The sequence below is a fragment of the Haplochromis burtoni genome, unplaced genomic scaffold (assembly GCF_018398535.1).
Source record: "Haplochromis burtoni strain Fernald_Lab_line unplaced genomic scaffold, NCSU_Asbu1 Contig_225, whole genome shotgun sequence".
Taxonomy (NCBI): domain Eukaryota; kingdom Metazoa; phylum Chordata; class Actinopteri; order Cichliformes; family Cichlidae; genus Haplochromis; species Haplochromis burtoni.
This window is the reverse complement of record NW_024582586.1, coordinates 14,548-30,588: the sequence shown is the minus strand read 5'-3', so window position 1 is coordinate 30,588 and position 16,041 is coordinate 14,548.

The window sequence follows — 16,041 nt, the reverse complement described above, 5'->3', positions numbered from 1 at the left end:
GTGTGTGTGTGTGTGTGTGTGTGTGTGTGTGTGTGTGTGTGTGTGTGCGCGCGCATGACAGAGAGCCTGTTCTGCAGGGCTGTGTCTGAACTTCTTATATCTTTGGAACTGGCATTCCCCCAAGCCCTGACACATCTGTCCAGAGTCTAACGACCAAATGAGAGGGAGGAGGGGGAACAGTGTGTGTGTGTGTGTGTGTGTGTGTGTGTGTGTGTGAGTGTGAGAGAGTGTGTGAGAGAGAGAGAGCTCGGGATATTCTATAGGTTAATTCCAATCACACCCGTGAACGCTCATTTCAAATGGTAACAAGGACACACACTGTACTGTAAAGGCCTGCAAAACACTCCGGAGCTGTGAACACACGTCCAAACGTGCTGAGTATCTGTGGTGAACATGGTTAGGTAAATAGTAGCTATGATAACCCTGAGGTTAACCTGGCCGCTCTGATTGGCTTATCTCTGCACGATGGCTTCAGAAAACCTGGTTGCCAGCCAATAAAAACATTTGGAGGGAACACTCTGCCCCAGTCAATGTCGAGAAAACCCGTTGTGCTGAGACACACAAGGAGTGAACCTGTGAGGAGTGTACACTAGATATAGCCTTTCATTACATGCAAGGCCTTGTCATTCCCCCTGTAGGTTGTTTCCACATATTGTTTTTAAAATAATTTAATTTATTTTAGCTGGTTTATGAAGGCATACAAACTTAGTGCTGCATGCTGTAGCAAACATATTATCACTTTGTAAAGCTACTTTGAGTATGCAAAAGAAAAACAAAGTAAAATATGAATTTAGGTATAACCACAGTAGCTACATTAGCAAGCTTGCTGTAGCTACTTAAGCAAACGATACATTAGACATCTGCTCGGTTTTAAGGTAGGCCAACCTATGCCGCTCCATAATAAAGCTGCACATTATTCAGCTTCTTATTCATTTCCAGACATATAGTAAATTTAAAAGCTCAGGTCCAGAGTAGCTGCAGATGGTCTTAATCCTGCTCTCCATGCCAGACATGACAGCATGATTTTTTTTTTCACACCCTATGCAGAGCTAGCAACAGGAAACACTGCATCATAGTGAGGTGTGGCCACAACAAGTACAAGATGTGATGTTGAGTGTGGTTCAAGAATGTCAGTAGCCAGAACAGCTACTTTTTCATGGTTAAATCAGGTTGAGAATAATCAACAAGAAAGTTCCAAAAGCTGCAGTTCCCCATATGGCCACTTGGGGCTGGCTACAAAAGTCTGACTCCCATTTTAAAATGCTTGTTGCAAAAAAAGAAGACTACATAAAATTTCTAGTTGTAGGTGTAGTCACATTGACTGACAGATGGATGTTAGGCTTCACCTCTTTGTGGTATAGGTGCTTTTCAGATATAATTCATTACTGCACTTGAGTGTTTTTTTGTTTTTTTTTTCTGGAGGGGGGTGTTTTGCTTTTGCCACAACACTGGAATGACTGCAGGTGCCTGTAAGTTGCGGTTGAAGTACTTTGGGATCTTGCTAGTCCTACTGAAGAGGAGCGAGCATGAGAGGGAGTTACTTTTGTGTTAGCTAATTTCAAATGCAGAGTTTCTATCAGCTCAGCAAACACAAACTGTTTGTGTGCAGTTTGTCACAGTGTGTTGCTGACTACAGGTCCAGCTGCTGTATTTGACAGGAAGAGAAAAAGGGAAAACTTCACTCAAAGATGGAGAAAGATGAGAAAGACAGGACAGGAGAGGAAGAGAGAGGTTAGACTTAAAGGTAAGGACTGCTCGGTGGGATTTGATGAACTGCAAATTTAAAGCTTACATCTAAGTCCTCATGTTATTGGGTCTGTACATGTAACATGTTGGGGGTCTTTTTTTCTTTCTTTTTTTTCATATTGTGAAACATGCTGCAAAACAAACTGAGGTAGACTGTGTTATTTAAAGACTGCATGAAAATCCTCTGCAGGATAAACAGTTCAGTTTACTGTCCTGTGATGGATTTAAAGTAAAGAACAGTGTGTGACCTGTACACAGTGGCTGTGGTTTCACAGTCAGGTTACATCAAGTGTAGCAGAGATTCATATCATTTTTAGCTGATGATGCTTAGATTCACTGAATTCCACCTTCATACCAACTTTATACCATATAGAAAATAAACAGCATAAACCGTGTACTATCAGTGTAGAGGATGGAAAACACGCCAGGACAAGATGAAACATCTGCTGACATCTGGTTGAATTACATCCAAGAACATCCCCACACTGAGCCACTACAACTGATTTCAGGGTTCCCCCACCTGTTGAGTTCCACATTAACCTCTTCCCTACTCATTTTCCTGTTATGTCTGTATGTCTTAATTATACTGTATGTCCATTTCAGTAAATTGGTGTAAATATTTCCTAGCAACATATAAAGGAATGAGGGTTGGCTTAACACTTTTTCACAATACTTTAAATTGTGCTCCAAAAAAGATTGGGGGGGGAAATACAGGAAGTATAATAAAAGCAGAAGACCAACTAAGAACACTGCAGAAGCCTGAAACAGAGGGATCTTTTTCTTGTTTATGAGATTGCTCTTCTCTTATTGCCAGCTGGTTATATTAGGTGACCTTTGCATGTCATTTTTAATTAGTCGTAGCAGAAAATCAGGTATAACTAATGTCATTGTGAGCCAGCATGAACAGCGCCAGGGCACATTTCTGATTTATTATACACCTTTGCTGTCCTTGGGATAAATGTTGTGTACAGTTCACATTAAAATGGATTATCGGTCTATTTTTCTTTGCCAGGTTTTATTTAACTTAACGAAACTGGGGCGAGGAACTATTTTTTTTCAGTCGTTTTTGGAGTCAAGGAAGAGACAGCAAATCAGCGAAGCCTTATTTCCCATCATCCATACGCATCAGCTGGCCTCAAACCCTGAGTAAAAAATCTAGTGAAAAGTTATCCCTCTGCTGTTCAGGCTGGAGCTGTTTTTATTGGAGAAAAGCTCTTGTTGCAGGCTCTGGTGCTGGCTTAATGAGCAGTCTGCTTCGGCCTGAGAATCTAGGTGAAAGGTTAGCATGTCCCTTTAAGAAAAGGTCAAATTTAAAACTGTGAGAAGAGTGTGTGCCTGTGTTTGTGGGCCTCATAGCGAACAGACCATACCTCCAATCACTAGCTATATGACACAAGCTGTTACTAGGGGAACTGAAAGTTTATATCGTATTATAGAGTTTTAAAGGGAACAGGCATCCCGATTAAGCCCTTGTTGTAAAATAAAACTGTCTACCGATCTTTTTATTTGACACCACGTATCTCTGTTGCAGAGGGAGGGGTGCCGAATACATTAGTGCACTGGAAAGCGATTTTACTGGCAAGGTTAAATTATGAGCTGTTGTGGCGCTGCATAGCTCGGAGCTCCGGGCACCCCAGTGTACCAGTGCGGCAACAAGCAGTTTTGTCAAAAGAGAGCCCTAAATATAGCCATCGCACAGTGTTATTATCACAGCAGGGGAAGGGCTCTGTTATCTCTCACCCTTCACTCCGATTGTTTTACTACTCGAGCAGATGACAGCTTCACAGAGGCTGGGGCCCATTTGCTCGGTATATGACCTGTTATATAAGACCTCCAATGATGCGGGTGCGTTTGCTGTATTTTCCAACAGCAACACTTTATAAATGATTTCATGTCAGGTTTTATGTGCCAAAGAGGAGCACCTATTCCCAATTTGTGCTACAGTCACACTCGTACTCTTCTTTTTACTCATGTTTATCTCTGTGACAAGTATGCCATTAGCCCTACAACTGTGACGCCAAAATGTTGGCAAAAATACATCAGTGGAGGAAAACATACAGCACACACACAGTCTTATTAGGGACTGTATAAGCAACACCTGGGCTCTGATAGCCAGACTTAATCTATGCACACAACAACGCGGGGCATTGTGTTGCTTTCCTGTCTTTGTTACAGAGCGGTGACATGAGAATGGCCATCGTGGGCTCGCTGAGTCACTCATTCAGAACTAGCTGTACTGAACGGCATGATTGGAAGTGGTGGTCCGGTGGTCCCCCAAACCCCCTGCTGCGCTGCCTGACCTGGATCAGTGGTTGTAGACAGATTCAACAACACGACAGACACTCAAAAAAAATTCATTCACAAAAGCTATTGTTAGTGCAGTCGATGTGTGTGGCAAGGACTGGCCCGTTTCAGCATTCCCTAACAAGCAACAAGTAGCTGAGTATGTCAGGCCACTATTCTTCTCATCTCACTCCCACTCTCTCTCTCTCTCACTCACTCACACACTCACACACACACACACACACACACACACACACACACACACACACACACGCAGTCTCTTCCACTGTACACACAAACACAAATGATACTGCTCGCTGCTTTGCTAATAAGGTCCGTACTAAGAAGAGCTTAGCATTAGCTACAGAAAGTAGTGTTCACCGTGAACTATATGGCCAATGCCATATAGTTCATGTTTTGTTTGTCTGGACTCGAGACCAGTCTGCAACCATCTCTGCGATTGCTTTGGTCACTGGCAGGTTGCTGCTATCGCCTGTAGTTTGCATGGATGACATCAACTTCTTCCAAAGCTATTGGGTAAGTGGGAGTGAAACCAAAAGGTACAGCACAAACCGCAAATAGGGACTGTTTATGTTTAGTGTGAGTTGTGGATTTTGAAACGTGCTGGTTGCAGCGCTGAGACGCACTTTTACTTTGAAGGTGACCATTCTCTATTTGCCATTTGTGCACTTCACTATCGCTTAGCTAGTAGCTAGCCAGCGTTTGCTAACAAACTGACACCTTCAGCAATTTCTTACCATCTAGTTGGAGAATAAATATTTTTACTTCGAAAATGGTGTTAGAAGTATAACATCCAAGCAAAAATAATAATAAATTTAAACTTTATAACTTTTATTATTTACTATATTTGGATAAGAAGGCGGGATGCTAAGACTAGCAAGCTTGATTAGCAAGCTACATCCATAAACTGCATTGCTGTAACACACTGTCATACAATTATAGACAGAAACTCTATAATTTCACTCACCCAAACTGGAGTTCTTGGGATCCCTTACATCAAACCACAGTATTTGTCAGAAAATTTCATTAGAAACGCTTCAAGTGCGGCTAACACTAGCAACAGTAGTCTAGTTTAGTTCCTAGACTTAGCTAAGAGGAGGACAAGTATGCAGCTAGCAACAGCCCTCAGTATCAGCATACCTTGTGTATTTAGTGCCAGGCTGTAAGTATGTTTTCTGCATTTCAGTATGGAAGTATATGACTATAGTATCCCTTTTAGAGCCAGCATCAAGTGGCCACAGCTTTTGGCACATGCTCATTTGCTTAGTTTTTCAGGCCCAGAACAAGCTGGCACTAGGTGCACACAGCTTAAACACACCACTGTGTCTCCAATGAACCATAAATGTACATTGCTCTGGGAGTGGGAGCTAATGTGATGGCTTCCTATTTCAGGAGGTCTAACTGGAGCTGAGGTCATTAAATCATGTCCAGAGGTAGTGGGTTGGTTTTTGTGTACTGGTTTGCCACTCACTTAAAACACATTGACAAATATAGCCTTTATGAAGCTGGGCTTTATTGCAGGACTCTCGGGCTAGACTGCGTTAATTGAAGCTAAGGGTAGTAAACTGGAAATGGAGTGTAATTTCATGATTCTAGATATACCCTGCACACATTTGGAATTAAATGATTAAACAGACGGAAAATAAACTGCGCTGCTATTAATCATACTGTAAATTAGTACAGCAACGATGCTTGTCAATTATCTGTGTTTGTTTTGCCCACAAAAAGGCTTTAATGCATTATAGGGTGATTAAACAAAGCCTACATTAGATCAGAGATTATTTGACAGAGAAGCATGACTCAGATTTTCCAGACATGAAACACCAAGGGCAACTTCAGCAAAAATATTACAGTCTAAGTGCAACCATCTGTGTGTGTTTGCGTGTGTGCACGCAAGCGTGATGCAGCACTCATCATCTGTGTGTGCTCCCATAGTAAACAGTGTTTGAGGGTCCTGCCATGGCAGCCACTTCCACATCTTTGTGCTCCTGTAAAGCTCCCAGGATTGTCTGTTCAGACACAGTTCTATATTACATAAGGTGTAAAGAAAAATTTAGTGTCTCGGACGTCACAGAGTGCCAGTGTTTTCACCAGAAACAAGCTGAGAAGGTCAGACAGGATTTCCCTCACCGGTAGCAGTTGGCTACACAAATATCAACCTGAAAACAAACATGTTATTGGAGAGAGGGCCACAGGAAAGCTGGACAAAGAGTCTGTGACGTGGCAGCTGAAAATAAATCCCATTTCCCATCACTCACTAGACGTTAAAGCCTTCCTGATGAATGGCATTTTGTTTGGTTCTCAAGACTCAGAAATGACCACCTTGGCAACGCATAGAAACACACAAAAGCACAGACAGGCTCTGTGATTAATGATTAATCAGTCTGTCTTGATTGAGCTACTTCCCTGATCACTGTTAGAGAAACAATCCAAATAACCTGCATCCTAATTTTTAGTTTGTTTGCATGGTTTTTAATCAGTGTTTTGTGTAAATTAATTAGATTCAACGCTGGATTTCCTCTCCTCTGAGTACCCCTAAAATAATTCCTGATGACAGGTGAATTATTTGCTCTTCCTGTTGCACAATGAGTTTTTTTTTCCCCCATAAAAGAAGTAAAGACTCTTTATGTTTCCTCACATTGTTTGCAGTTAAAGGGATAGGCCTTAGCTCAAGGAGCAGGATCTGTAAGATTGCAATACAAGCGTGAGGACATTTTATTAGGATTACACGTTATTTCCAAAGTCCAATCAAATCCAGGGTGGGATGTGAAAATGTGTTTCTCCTGTGGCTGCCAGGAGCAAAATAGTTTTACATAAGCTGGAAAAATTACTTTGATTTGCCTCTTACAGCAAATTTTAACTGAAATGATTGTGCTGCCATCTAGTGGTGCACATGGCCAGTGGCAACCCCCGCTAGAGTGGGGGTGAACTCCATGTGTCCATGATCCAACACAGCTGATTTAATAGCTAAATTACCTCCTCAACAGACTGAGAGTGGAGAAGTCACTTGGATGAGTGACAAAACGTTTCTCCCACTGAAAACGCTACGTCCACATGAACAGAATCAACCTTTTTGGGCTCCTCAACATGTCTTCAAGTTCTCCAGAGGCCTGGTAATGAACTAATGATTCAGGTGTGTTGGCCCAGGGTGAAATATATAAAATCTGCAGGACAACGGCCCTTGAGGCCTGGAGTTTCTCACCTCTGCGCTAATGGAAAGCATAAAACTGGTGAGACTTTTTGGGGACAATGTGACAATACAGATTTTTCGCTTGAAAGAAACACACAAAGGGGGATAAACACTGCGTCCACTTGCTGCTTCTGTCGTTTTTAGCTGCATGAAAGTGAAAAATATAAGATTTGGAGCTGTTTTCATTCTTTATAATGTTTTCTTTCAGACTAGTGGAGGGAAAATGTCATTAATGTTTATTTTAAACACTTGATGTGTCTTTGCCAATATATACAAATTATGAATGCACGGTTATTAAGATAATACCTCAGCTGTACTATTTTTAAGCATGAAACTTAAAAAACCCCGATTACTTTATAATATAAGTCATCACTTGGGGAAGTCTCATTGTGACTTCTGATTTAAAAAGTTACATAAAGGCCTAGATTTTATTATAAATGTATAAATTTTGAGTAAATAGCTCTAAGACGAGGCGAGCAGTCTCCTCTTCAGCAGCTCTTAAATCGAAGAAACATTCCAGCTTTATTCCTGCCTTTTTATCAGTCGGTACCTTGGAACTTGGGTTAATATCACAGTCTGCTTTTCTAATTAACAGGACGATCAACACACCTTTTTCCGACTTTGCACACTTCCGCATAACATTTATTATCATTTAATTGAAAGGATTCAGGATTATGAGGAGCTGCAGAGTAAAGAGTTTGAGGTAATAAAGTGTGCTGTGTTTGAATCTGTGATTACAGCAAGTCCACACTTATAACAGCAGAGTTTGATTTATTTATCAAACTTGTGATAAATCACAACTAAGTTCATCTGCAAGGGTTCATTTTTTTTTCATCATTACTGAGACTCACACCTGGTGTTTCCAGGTACTTCAGTGGTACCATCAAAGTCATTTTTCTTGACCTTGTTTAGATAATAAGTCATCACTGCACCAGATACATATTCATCCCATTTGCTAAGACAGGAGGCAGCAATCACAATTTCCCCGGGTTAGGACCGTTGGTGGACATGGAGACTCCGTAGTACCTCTTTGAACAGGATTTCTGAGAAATGCAGATGGTTGAGGAGACCAGAAAATGTGGAGCTTGGTCTTTGATGAGTTCTTGCAGACTCTGCTTAATTTGCTCTTCATTCTCTGGATTATTCAGCAGGACTATCTGGAAACGGTTACAGATACAGTCAACTGCCAACTAAGATCTGCTAGAAATTAAATTCCACAGTCATTAAAATGAAAGTAAGTGCTTTAAAAAAATAAAAAATTCATACATACCATTTACCAATTTTCTTTTTTAACAGTTGCTTATTTTCAGTGAATTAAGAATAGATGGATTTATGCCTAATTACAACTGTGTCAACGAGTGTAGCTTTAATGTTATTTAGAAATATAAGGATATTATAAGCTTATTAGGTTCATAATTGGTTAGCTTTTGTGTTACTGTGTTAAATTAAGGGTGATGTAATTCATTTAAAAATGAAATGTAGCAATTGTGTCAATGAAATAAAAAAGAAAAGAAACCTGTGTATCTGCACAGGTTGAACATTTTTATACTAAATTTAATTGCATAACAACACCACATGCAATAATAAAAACGATAGAAAATGTGGGAAAAGAACAGCAGTAATGCTATCAGTTAAATAAATCTATCGCTATTGCTATGACTCTCGTGCTGCCACATCGCTGGTGTTAAGTCATGGTGTGCGTACAAGTTTAAACTTTAAGCTGTGATGTTTTGTACTGGCTAGAGACACATAAGGTTTATGTTTCTTGAGGACATAAATGAGGCCATTACTTTTTTTTACACACAGGGAGAGACAAAGGTCACAAAAACAATTTTAATTGTTATCCCAGACTTGAAATCAAAAACGTAATCTGTCAAAGCATCTGCTGAATGCAATCCTTGTTTAAGAAGATGTCAACATTGTGGATATTTGCACATCCATGAACTCCACAGTAATAAAGAGTATCACCTCCCTGGAGTTGTTGATATCCTCAAGGATCTAAGTCCAGTATTGACATTCAGTCTTTTAGCTTTGTGTTTGCAATCTACAGATCCTTTAAAAAGTGCCCGACTCTTCACTGTTTGTTGCTGAAACATAATGTACACTAGGTTTTTCAGCTTTTGAATTCATCAGTATGAAAGTACTCTGCACTATACATGACATGAAACTGGAGGCTCTGCCGGGGAAGCTGAGTCAGATAAAAGTCGAAAGGCCTGGGATATTTTTTTTCTTTAAGCCTGACAAAATATCCCTGATGATTTCTTCTTGGGGGAAAAAAGGGAGGTTTGTTGATTTTTTTCCCAGAAAGAAGATGCTGTGAAGAGTCTGCTAAGTGAAAGCACATGAATTCATTGTTAAATTACAGATTGCACAATGGTCCTGTTTCCAAAGCTTGCAGTTTAACCCGCCTAGTCCATTAAGCGTTCCTTCCACCTCTTACTTCCTTGAGGCATGTTACACCACTCCTGCATCTGTTTCAGTATCTTGAAGGCAGAAATGTCACGGTTCTGGGTCCATTGGACCCAGTATTTTGAGTTTATTATATTTCGGTTTAATTCTGCTTCATGGATTGTTTTCTTATTCTGTAGTGATGATGATGATGATTATTTCTTGTTTCTGTTTATCCGTGCTTAAGGATTTGTTCTCAGTTATATCTCACGTTTAGTTTAGTTCAGGTTCCATGTGTCATTCTGTCTGTCTGTCTCTCAGTGTAAAGTCTGCATGCTTGTTTAGTAATTCATGTTTCCTGTTTTATTGTGAAAGTCTTTGTCTTATGTTAGTGTGTGCAGCTTGGTTCCCCCCGTCTCGTTAACCCTGATCTCTCCCAGCTGTGTCTCCCTCCTGTTGCCCATTCGCTGATTACCACCCTGTGTATATTAGCCCTGTGTTTTCCTGTGCTCAGTGTCGCGTCGACGACCCTGTCTGTGTGTGCCTGCTTGGTTTCATGCCAGCAATAAAAGCTGTGGTTTTAGTTACATTTCGTCTCTGAGTCCTGCATTTGATCCACATTTCCACCTGCCCGCACACAGAGCGCACACAGAGCCCTGACAAGAAATGCCTTCAAGTTTTTTTTTTTTTTTATTTTTTTGTTTTTTATTTTGTTGATTTCTCAGAAATTCTGCTCTCCTAAAATGAATGAGCAGTTATGGATTTAAAAACCCGTCACAGCTCTGATAAATTCATCAGTAGAATCTGCAGACACACAATGTTAAAAACAATAAATTGCACAAAAATGCTGGATGTGGGGAAAAAAAAAAAAAAAAACAACTCACATATGCAGTTTATTTATTTTATTTGTTAGAAGGTTCAATAAGCACTCCAGTTGAGTTTTCTGTCAATTATTTCATGGTTGAGACTTTACAGGATTAAACTGAAACAAGTTAGATTTTACAATGCAGAAATATAATTAGTGCTATAACTGCTACAACTATTATAACTACATGTGTAGCGCTTATGAAAGAGGTTATAGATGGGATCATAAAAGGAAAAAATGGTTTTGTTGTTTTTACTTCATGTGCATCCTGGGTATAGACCAGTATAAAGATGTGTTTCTTCCCAATAATTGCTGTCTCGCATCCTTCATATTGCATTTTAAAACGTAGAAGCCTGATTTTATTATTGCATATAATTTCTAACAAGCACATTATACGGAGCTGGAGAGTAAACAGTTTGAGCAAATCCACACTCATTCTGTCAGAGCATCATTTATTCATCAGAATCAGACCAAAGCAGATGTATCAGGTCACCTCTGCACCTTATGATTCTGGGGTGTAAAATTCACCTGTCCATGTCTTAAACTAAATTGTTCGCAACACATTCATAAGATCCTTACGAACCTCTTCCTCTGCTCTCTGCCTGTTTTCAGCTGAGTGTTCGTGCACATGTGTTTTATTTTTAACTTCTTCCTCATTTGTAAGCAAGTTGCTCAGGCTCTCGGGTTCAGCACAGTTACCATAATCCCACTCTTTTATTTCTTTTGTGTTCAAGCCAAACAAATTGTGACATGATCTGCAAGAGTTCAATTTTTCATCATTACTGAGATTAAATGCCTCACACCTGATGTCTCCAGGTACTTCAATGGTTCCATCAAAGTAATCTTTCTTGACCTTTTTTGGATAATAGGTCATCACTGCACCAGATACATATTCATCCCATTTGCTAAGACAGGAGGCAGCAATCACAATTTTCCCCGGGTTAGGACCGTTGGTGGACATGGAGACTCCGTAGTACCTCTCATGAAAACATTACCACATATTAATTTCCACTCAAATAAAACTTTATAGACATTTTCCATAAAATGTATTCCATAAAATTTCCCAAACATAAGATGCAGAATGTCACTGCTTTCCAACACATATCTGGCACATTTCTCTGGGCTTCACTGTTGTTTTAAAACTAACCCTGGTTGTTGATATCATTTCAAGCCTCATTAATCCCCCAAAACCTTTATAATCATTAAATCTATTAGTTACAAAATAATTTTTTTCAGTCTTTTCTCCTCCTTGTGGGATTGGGATATAATCAGGCATCTACATTACAAACTTAAATCTTATTAAGAGCTTGGAACACCGTGCTTGGATTCAGAGATTTGGAGTTCGTCTTGATGTCGATAAGCCCACAACACGCACACACAGACATTCACAGACAAGTACATTTTAATTGTTTTATTAACAGTAAATCTATATCCAACACAAAACCTCCTTTGATCTCCACTTCAGGATTTAACATGGGAACATTGGTGCTAATTGGGTGAGGAATTGTACAAGCTCCATTTGTTTGGGTCAGTTTAAAGCAAAGTGTCACCATTAGGAAACTTCAATAGAGTATTATTGTACTTTTTTTGTTAATTAACACAGAAATTTGACTGTTTTGACTCGCTGTGAAAGAATTAACCGTGTTTTCAACCTAGATTATGTGACACATGATGGACATTATTCACAGCATGTACTGTATTCTCTGAGCGTGTTGATGTGTGTGCGCTGCCCCCACTCCCCTCCAAAGTCGCTTAGAGTGACTCAGAGATCAAAGTCAAAGCTGTAGATTAATCCACATAACAGGAGCTTTTCCACTAATAACAGAACATTCTTTTCATTCTGGCTGCCTGGTACATCAGTGCCAGCGAGCGTCGGCAGCAGCACCAGCGCACAGATATCATATCTGAGCTCTAATTTTAAAAACAACTACTAAATACCGTAGATCTTAACAATGGAGATTCTTCTGTTATGATTGGGAGATTTATAGGGGTAAACTGTCGGCCAAAGTGTGAGGGAAGCCACTCGATGTCCAAAGTTGAAGACAAATTGAAGTGTTTTTGGATTTTGTCTTGGTTGTATTTCTAAAGGGCACGCACTGCTAGCAAGTGTTGAACTCAAGTTTCAAAATGTCTCTTTAGCATTTGACGTGAAAGCAACAGAAGCTTCCACTTCTCTGTATGACAGTTGATTGAGTGCCTGGATAAAAATCAGCATTAACTGCATGAACTTCCAGTACTACCAAATTTATTTCAAATGCTTATCTCCCCGCCTGAAGCAGCCAGTCTCCACCGAAAAAGGAAAAATGATATTGCATGGGGCCTTGGCTATTGCCAGGCAGGTGTTTGGGTTGCACTGCTGTTTACTTGATTGCCATTCAATAACAAAAAAAGTGAGCATTTTTTCACAATAAATTAAAAAAAAGAAAGAAAACTAATGTTAGAAATCTTTCACATTGTTGATAATGTTTTCTCTGTATTAATGCAGGATCTTTACCTTACAATATGAAGTGCCCTGAGGCAATCATTGTTGTGATTTGGTGCTCTATTAATAGTGCACAATTAAATTGAACTGAAGTGCATTTATGATGGACACTAAAAAATGTTTTGTTATGATATGATACTTCCTTTCAGCCAGACTGAACAGAAGGACTCAATCAGAAGGCATTTAGTCTTTTTAGGCCAAGGGGATCGTGGTAACAAAGTATATTTTCAAGGCAAGCTGTAGACCTTTAGCTTCCGAGTTTTAAGCATCAAGAGGTTGTTGCGATCAGAGAAGCCCAGACTTCCCTGATCCCAACCACCTCCCCCAGTTCATCCAGTGGGACAGTGAACCATTTCAAAGGCATCTGAGAGATATAACGAGGAGGTATCCTAGTCAGATGCCTGAACCATCTCAGCTGGATCACCTTATCTTATTGCTAAGGGACAGCTCAGCCACCATTCGGAAAAAGCAAACATCTGCTGCTTGTATAGAGCATTTTACCCACAAGTTTAAACATCACAGCTAAGTGCAAGACACTGTGCTTTATGTTTAAGTAATGAACTGTTAGTTCTGATTATTATTATGATTTGTGATCTTCTGTTTGTTATATTCTTAGTCTTTGGATTAGGGTTTTCTGTGTTGCTTTCCCATGCCTCATCATGCCTGCATTGCCCCCAGCTGTGTCTCCATCCTGTTTCACATTTCCTAATCACCTCACTAGGTGATTAAGCCCTGTGTTTTTCCCTGCCTGTTGTTGTATCCTCCGCATTAGTTGTGTGTTTCTCGTGCGTCATGTTTGGTCAGGTTATGTCATGCAAGGTCATCAACTCCTAGTTCAGGTCATCCTTCCTAGTTTGAATTTTGGTTTTGTTTCTAGCGTTCATGTTTTGCGTGTCTTAGTCATTTTTTGCTAGTGAATAAAAACTGCCACCTTTAAGTTTAATACTCCATCTCAGAGTCCTGCATTTGGGTCCAATCCCCACCCGCCACACAGCTCACTGTGACAGACACTAAATGTATCACAAACCAAATTTCAACTTTGAACCTAAAATCTAATTTTGTCCCTGACACTGGCTTCTGAAAAAAAGAACCAGCCAAAAAGTTCCTACTCAATCAAAATGTGGTCCCTAAAACTTAACTGGGTTCTCACTCTTGGAGTTTGAATAAGCAGTTCACAAGAAAGCTATAACGTGCAATCTGGCCATTTTGAACGGGCTCAATCAGAGACACATTCATTGTGTGCATCATAACAGCTGCCCTCTTTTCAAAACTAACTTAATTACTGCCTCTGTTTGACGTCTTTAGCAGAAAGCTAAAAAATGACCTTTGTTACACTCTGCAGACGGATACTGCATTAGCACTTTGAATCCATCCATCAATCTATTGTCCAATGCCATCCCCATCCTTATAGAAGTCTGCTGAGGGGTACAATTGCGGCATATGCTTACTAAATTCTCTAATCTGTTCAGTGGAATTTCAGAAACAAGAATGGGTGCAGTATAATAATCTAGTTAATGTTGTTCATTGTGGAGTGCCCTCTTTTCTTCTGCTTCAGCCTCTGTAGGCCACAGCAATTGAGTAAGCGGGGAACAGAAGTCCCGTTCTAAAAGGGGAATGTTCTTCCTGCATCGCTAAGTATTCACTTTTATGAGCACACCAGAACAAAACAGTACTTGAGCAATAATCATTTGAGGAATTTAATTTTGCCTCAGCTAAATCACTTGGAATGTTTGCATTGCACCTCCAAAACAGGGGTCTGTCCCGGCACCACAGATTTTCATTATGAGAAAGTGGAGGCTGGCAGGAAAAATTAGAGCTGTCAAGTGAAAGATAAACACAGCAACAAACACTCAGTGAGGACTGTAAATTAGTTTCTGAAGTAACAAACAAAAAGGTGTTTCACATTAATCTTTTCGCATTTGTCATCAAGTTCTCAGAGTGAGGATTTATCTGGATTACAACCTAAACTGCAATCAGATCTGAAATGTCCAGAGCACACTGTGAACTGCTGGGTAACTGCTGACATTGGATAAAAAATCAACATGTTACCACAGTTTGGATGGAACTTCTCATTTATACAACCCCTCAAACGGAGTCCTATAAATAAAGCAACTGCACTCCAATTGGTGCTTATCAGCTCTACTCCAACTCAACAAAAAAACGACAACAAAAACATACCATTGAAAATACTGCTGTGTAACTGCAGACTCTTTGATATATTAAACTACTGACTGTAAAACAGATTACATCAAACTTTTCTTAGGTTATGCAAAGATTTTCCTCTGTGCACCAAGCAGGCAGGCAGTTCCCTCCCATCATGCCCCGTCTCCCTCTTTAAGTATCAGCTATCTGCTGCCAAAAGCCTGACTGGATATTAATAGCAACACTCCCAGAATCTAAACCACATTTGTTTAGGTCAAGGCTGAGCTCAGTGTCCATTAAACAGAGTAATTCAAATGACTCTGGCAATGCAACGAGATAAACTAAACACATCTACGATGAGCTAACTGACTGAGATGGAAAAATCGATTGAGGACGTTAATCATTTTGAAACTGGTGGCAGTGAGTGCGAGCTAAGCATTCAGCAACTTGGAGCTGGACTATCCCAGCTGGAGTGAGGGGGATCTGTGAGTTCTGCTGCACAGCAATCAACTGAGCTTTCTGAGCAGTTTATTTTTAGCATTTATAAATATGCATTTGAATTCAAATGGCAGTGTTAGGTTTCATTACATTTGTCTTTTCTTTGGTGTTCACTTTAACAGACTTTTTCTGCAAGTGTCAGAACTCAAATAAGTGGAGGCGTCTACTTAAAACAGCGACATCTAGCGCACAACGCTGATTTTGGTGGAAGTTATCAGAGCTGTTAAGAATCTAAAGACCCATTGCTTGTCCACTCGGGTGACTCAGGATCAAACTGTTAGCTAGGGAGGAGGGTATTTTTCAGGGCATCTCTCCAGGTGCAGCACACACTGTGACACCCATAATCTAAGGTGTAGTACAGCACAGATTCCTGCTTTCACTGCAGCCCAGCAGCTCAGTTCGGAGCAAAAGATTATTGCTTTGTCT